The sequence below is a fragment of the Myotis brandtii genome, unplaced genomic scaffold (genome assembly GCF_000412655.1).
Source record: "Myotis brandtii unplaced genomic scaffold, ASM41265v1 scaffold193, whole genome shotgun sequence".
Classification (NCBI taxonomy): domain Eukaryota; kingdom Metazoa; phylum Chordata; class Mammalia; order Chiroptera; family Vespertilionidae; genus Myotis; species Myotis brandtii.
The window spans coordinates 1,155,420-1,161,288 of NW_005357191.1; the positions used below are offsets into that span (position 1 = coordinate 1,155,420).

At 44.8% G+C, this 5,869-nt stretch overlaps 1 pseudogene; it reads right to left on the reverse strand.

Annotated features, from left to right (window-relative positions):
• Nucleotides 1-818: 818 nt before the first annotated feature.
• On the reverse strand, nucleotides 819-1,048 carry LOC102257078 (annotated as a pseudogene).
• Between the last annotated feature and the right edge of the window lie 4,821 nt (nucleotides 1,049-5,869).

The following is a 5,869-nucleotide window of genomic DNA, read 5'->3' on the forward strand; positions in this document are numbered from 1 at the left end:
TCTTGGGCCTTTTATTGATAGGTTTGGAGCATGTTGACTCCAGCTGCTGATTGTTTAAGAGATTTTAGCAAAGTTTGAAGCCTGAGCCAGGACAAGCCATTCATATGAAGAAGCAACTGCAAACAGCTTGGGTGGGGCTGCAAATTGGATGGGCCAGGGTCTCAGGGAGTCACTAGGATGGAATGAACAGTGTGAGGCAGGCTGATGGAAACTCAGAGATGGCTACCAGTCAGCTCTGTGATGGAGGAGGTCTCAGCACAGGAGTAGTGAGCCCTGCAAGCACTCTGTCTGGGAGAAAGCCACCCCCAAGTTCTTGCTCTGATGCCAGACAATCCAGTTCCTCCCCATATGTCCCTGGTTCCTTTCAAGCTACTGCCCCAGTGCTGGAACTCAGAGGGAGTGAGTCTGAGTAATTCCGTGCACAGGCCCTTTAACAGGAGCTTCCTCCGACTCCAGCAGCCTGCATCATTCTCAGATTCAATCCCCACTCGTTTTTATAGCCTGAAATTATAAGGACTTCTCTTCCTGGCACTGGAAGCCTGGGCAGAAGGAGTCTAGTATGGGGTTGTGACCCCTCGCTTCTCAGGGGGGACTGCAGCAGCCAAGATATCCCTCCTGAATAAAAAAAAAAAGCCACACATAAGTGTGGGTCCAGCCTGTTCTGTGCTTCTGCCACTCCTACCAGTCTTCATGTGGCTTCTTCTTTAATTCCCTAGTTGTAGGACTTCCATTCAGTCAGATTTCAAGTGGTTCTGAATGATGGTTGTTCTGAAGATTAGTTGTATTTTTTTATATTTGAAGGTTTTAAAAATTATTTTGTGTACAAAGAGCATTCTGTCATAAGGTAGATGTCTTGAACTACCCATTCATGAAGTTCACTTAGTCCAACTTAATGAAGCCTATGTCCTTCACATACTGACGGAAATATTGGTGGCACAAGTTGAGGCTGTACTTCCAGATCAGACTGGCGGTTTGAGCAGACACAGCACAAATGAGAACCCTGGCTGAATTTCCTCGGATGGCTCCAATAGAGTTGCTGGTGACTCATCTTGCTCTCTCTGTAGCAACAAGGCAAAGGCAGATTAGTTGTATTTTTTACGTGGTTTTGGGAGGATTCAAGTACTGCATTTACCTATGCTGCCATCTTGACTGGAAGCCTCTATCTATTCTTGCACTGATACCATATTTTCTTTTTTTTTTCTGGTTAATCCTAACCAAGGATATTTTCCACTGATGTTTTAGAGAGAAAGGAAGGGAGAGAGAAACATTGATGTGAGAGAGACACATTGATTGGTTGCCTCCCACATGTGCCCCAACATGAGCCTGCAACCGAGGTACATGTTCTTGACTGGAATCAAACCTGGGACTCTTCAGTCCGTGGACTGACACTCTAGCCCAGCCGTGGGCAAACTACGGCCCGTTTGAAATGAATAAAACTGAAAAAAAAAAGACCATACCCTTTTATGTAATGATGTTTACTTTGAATTTATATTAGTTCACACAAACACTCCATCCATGCTTTTGTTCCGGCCCTCCGGTCCAGTTTAAGAACCCATTTTGGCCCTCGAGTCAAAAAGTTTGCCCACCCCTGCTCTAGCCACTAAGAAATACCAGCTAGAGCCATATTTTCTTAATTATTGTAGCTTATAATAAATCTTCATAGCTGGTAGTGCAAATCTTACCTAATAATAGACAAAGATGCAAATTGACTGTACCTTCGCTATGCTAACCAGCCAATCAGAGCGATATGCAAATTAACCACCAACAAAGATGGCGGTTAATTTGCATACATAGGCTCCAAGCGGTGGAGCGAAGCCTGACAGCCCCAGGGCCGGCGGAGCAGCGAAAGCCTCAGGGCCGCGGGGCCCACAGAGCAGCGAAAGCCTCATGGCTGCAGGGCCCGCTCCGGCTGGAGCCTGGCCAGAGTGAAGGCCTGGGTGCCGGGTGCCGGAGGAAAACTGGTGCCAGCAGCCACGGGAAAGGAAGGCCTATTGCACGAATCTCTTCATGCAACAGGCCTCTAGTAATCTATAATAATAAAAGCATAGCATGCTAATTAGACCGGACATACTTCAGGACGTCCTTCCATTCTTCTGGACAAAGCTGGGGCTGCTAGGGAAGCCAGAGGGAAGCCAATGCTGGCAGCCAGGGGAAGGAAGGCCTACTCTTGCACAAATTTCATGCATCAGGCCTCTAGTCTATATATATAAAAGCCAAGCGACTGGAACGACAGAACGACCGGTTGCTATGACGCACACTGCGGCAGTCAACCAGCCCGATCAGGGCCCTGATCGGCACCCGCAACTGCCCACAGCCTCTACCCCCAGCCAGCCCAGCCCCCAATCGCCCCCCCCCCCCGCAACCATGATTGGGGGTGGCGCTGGCTAGCCAACCTCCTGCATCCCCTCTCCCCTGCCAGCCTGATTGGCCCCCATCAGGGTGGGCTTGCCGGACCCCACCTGTGCATGAATTCATGCACCGGGCCTCTAGTTCAACAATATGTTTTTAAAGATTGCTTTGGCATTCTCAGTCCTTTGAATTTCCATGTAATTTTACTTATAATTTCATCCTAATTTTAGAATTAGAATGTCAGTTTCCACAAATAAACTCTCACACTCACTTTCCAAAGCTTTCTTTTCCTATCATCAGGACACTTGAGACCTCAAATGAGCCCTCAGAAGGTTGTCTGAAAGATAGGAAATTAGAGTCCAGGAATATTTTATCCAAGCCAGTGATCCAGTGATTCACTGATTCATTCTCATTCTCATTCATATTTCTCTGTCTCTGTCTCTGTCTCTCCAAATTGTGTCTGTGTTATTAAAGATAATTTACATTAGGAATCACGATTTTTCAGGCAGGTCATGGGTGACCATGGTATATAGCAACTTTCAAATTTCCTTATTTCCATAGACTACAGAAAAGGAAAAGCTACAAAACCAAAGAAAGTCTATTTGAGGAGGACATTTAATTAAAATTGCAGAATTTAAAAATGCACACAAACACAAACAGCCCAATAGTCCCTGGCCCCTTTGAGGGACTCCGTCTCAGTGTTGTCAATGAAAATACTAGATTTGAAACCTGTGAGAAAAGGAGTGCCAAGTCTCAAGAGGTCTGAGTTTAAGGACAGGAAGTTCATTCTCATGGCACAGAGGAAAGGAGAAGAGGACCTAAATAGTTTTAATTTCCCCACACCACAGCAAATGCCATAGTTGCTGTGGATGTCAGTGAATCCCTTCTCTTGGCAACCAAGAGGAATACTTCCAAAACTAGGGAAGCAAAACCATGTGATTTCAGTCCAGCTTCTAAGATACTCAGTGATATTAGCCTTTCTCTGAAACAACAGTAAACCGTTCTCTGTGCTAATGTAGCTTTAAGTTTTTTCTGCACCTGTATAAAACTTGATAAAACCAATAAACCAAACAATACAGAACACAAGAACACAGTTATAAAAAAAATGCACACACTTTACTCAGCACCTCCATTTTTAAAAATATTTTTTTATTGATTTCAGAGCGGAAGGGAGAGGGAGAGAGAGCTAGAAACATCAATGATGAGAGAGAGTCATTGATTGGCTGCCTCCTACACACCCTCTACTGGGGATTGAGCCCACAACCTGGGCATGTGCTCTGACCGGGAATTGAACCGTGACCTCAGCCACTGAGCCACACAGGCTGGGCAGCACCTCCATTTTCTGTAGAGTTGGTTATACACTCCCTTTTCTGCAAAGTGCCTTTATAGGAAGAGCAGATTTAGCTGGAAAGAAGCCCACCCCTCTGGTTCATCCTCCCGTGGGGCTGCTTTTTCTTTAGCTTCTCCTTGGGCTGGGCGGTGACACTTCTTGTTTTCATGCTGCTTCCTACTCATTATGCCTTAAAATTAGTTCCATGCAGTTCTTGGGATCTGCAGTACTCTGAAAAAATATTTAAATATTTTGTTTTAATAAATAGATCTGAAAAAATGCTAATCTGTTCTAGATAGCTACCTTCAGGAAGCACCACAAATTTAAAAAATGACAATAGCTGTGAGGTGTGAATGGATCAAAATTATACCTATTGTTTTTGTCAGATTGGCAAAAAAAAATATTTTTTGGCATGCCACACAATTTTACTACATAATTTATGTGTATGAGATGAAAAGGGTTGAAAAGCTCTGCCTTAAGTGAACTCGTCTATTATCTTTTTGCATTTAAGTGTCATCTTGAGAAACATTCAGACCTATAGAGACTTTTTGTGAGTTTATTTAAGCCAATCTGATGACAATTGCCAGGAAGCAAACTCTCAATGGATTGATAAAATGCTCCAGAGAATAGCAGTTTTGTGCCTTATTTTATACATTACAATCAAAAGAGAAGACGTAAGTGGGTTACATGAAATCCATTGGTGATAGATTAGGGAAGAAAGAGACAGCAAATGAGGGAAACTTCTGGGATTGAATAAAAAATAAAATGATGGGCACACACTTTTACATAGGTGGGTGCAGGATGGTTAACAGTCACCAGTTAACTCAATAACAACGAGGGGATTTGTGGTCTCTGCTCTAGTACAGTACCTGTGCTCAGATGGGTCCAGAAAAAGGAACTTATTTTGATATTCCATAGGTACATTATCATAGATGCAAAGAGCAATAGACAGGCTCAATTAAGGTAAAGATGGACTTTTGTCAGGGAAGGTTCTAGCCTAGGACATGACTACCTGCCATAAACTGCTTCTAGTTAAAAAGTTTTAATTTCAGACCATCCTTTGTGGTTATTTTAGGTCTGAGTTTGTAAGGCCGCCACACATGCCGCCCCTAAGCTTTTCAGGGTTAGTATGTGGCCCCTTTTTGTCCACATAAGATAACATACCTTAGCCCAGCCAGTTTGGCTCAGTGGTTGAGTGTTGACCCATGAACCAGGAGGTCACAGTTTAGTTCCTGTTCAGGGCACATGCCCAAGTTGCAGGCTCCATCCCCATTAGGGGGCGTGTAGGAGGCAACTTATCAATAATTCTCTCTCATAATTTGCCGGGGTCCAGCCCCAGAGGTCCAGGGGTTCCCAAAGGTGTGGACGGAGTCGGCAAAGAATGATTTACGCGAAGAATGATTTACACGGAGACAGCGTTCAGAACTCTCTAGCTCTCCTTAGTCTCCGTGGATCTTCCCTGTGCCTGGCTGAGGCCACATAGAAAGATCCCAAGGCAAGCTGAGCCTTTATTTTATAGTGAGCGGTAAACAAGGTAGTGGTTTCCATAGTTACACAGTTCTTGTAAGTTTCACTTTGTTTTTGTTCTTGTTGCACTTCCCTCAGCCCATTAGCTTCCCAAGTAAGATCTAGGGAGCGTTATAAGGTCAAGCCTAATTATGCTAAGAGGACTGTGCCCTCTAAGCTGGGAATTGTTTATGACTTTGCCCACAGGTCAGTCTGAGGCTTAACCCTATATCAGCTCCCCACAATAATTGATATAATAAAATATATTAAAGGAGAAACCAAGATGGTGGCATAGGTAAACACCGGAAATTGCTGCCTCCCACAACAACTTCAAAAATACAACGAAAAGACAAAACGTACATCATCCAGAACCACAGGAAGGCTGGCTGAGTGGAATTCTACAACTAGAAGGAAAGAGAAAAGCACACTGAGACTCTGAGGAGCTGCGGAAGTAAAGTGCAGAGGTATGGAGGCTCGAGTGCGCACGGAAAGGGGCTGGCACCTGAGGACGTGGCTGTCTTTTTGAATCGGGAGGGAATCACAATCTCCCGACTGCTCTGAACTCCGGTTCCGGGAAGTCTCTGGGGACCCAGGACTCATACGGGGAGAAACTGGACTGTCTGGCAGCGGGCAGAACTCGGAACTTGAGGGCGGCTTTCCCTCAGAGGTGCTTGCAGCAATTAC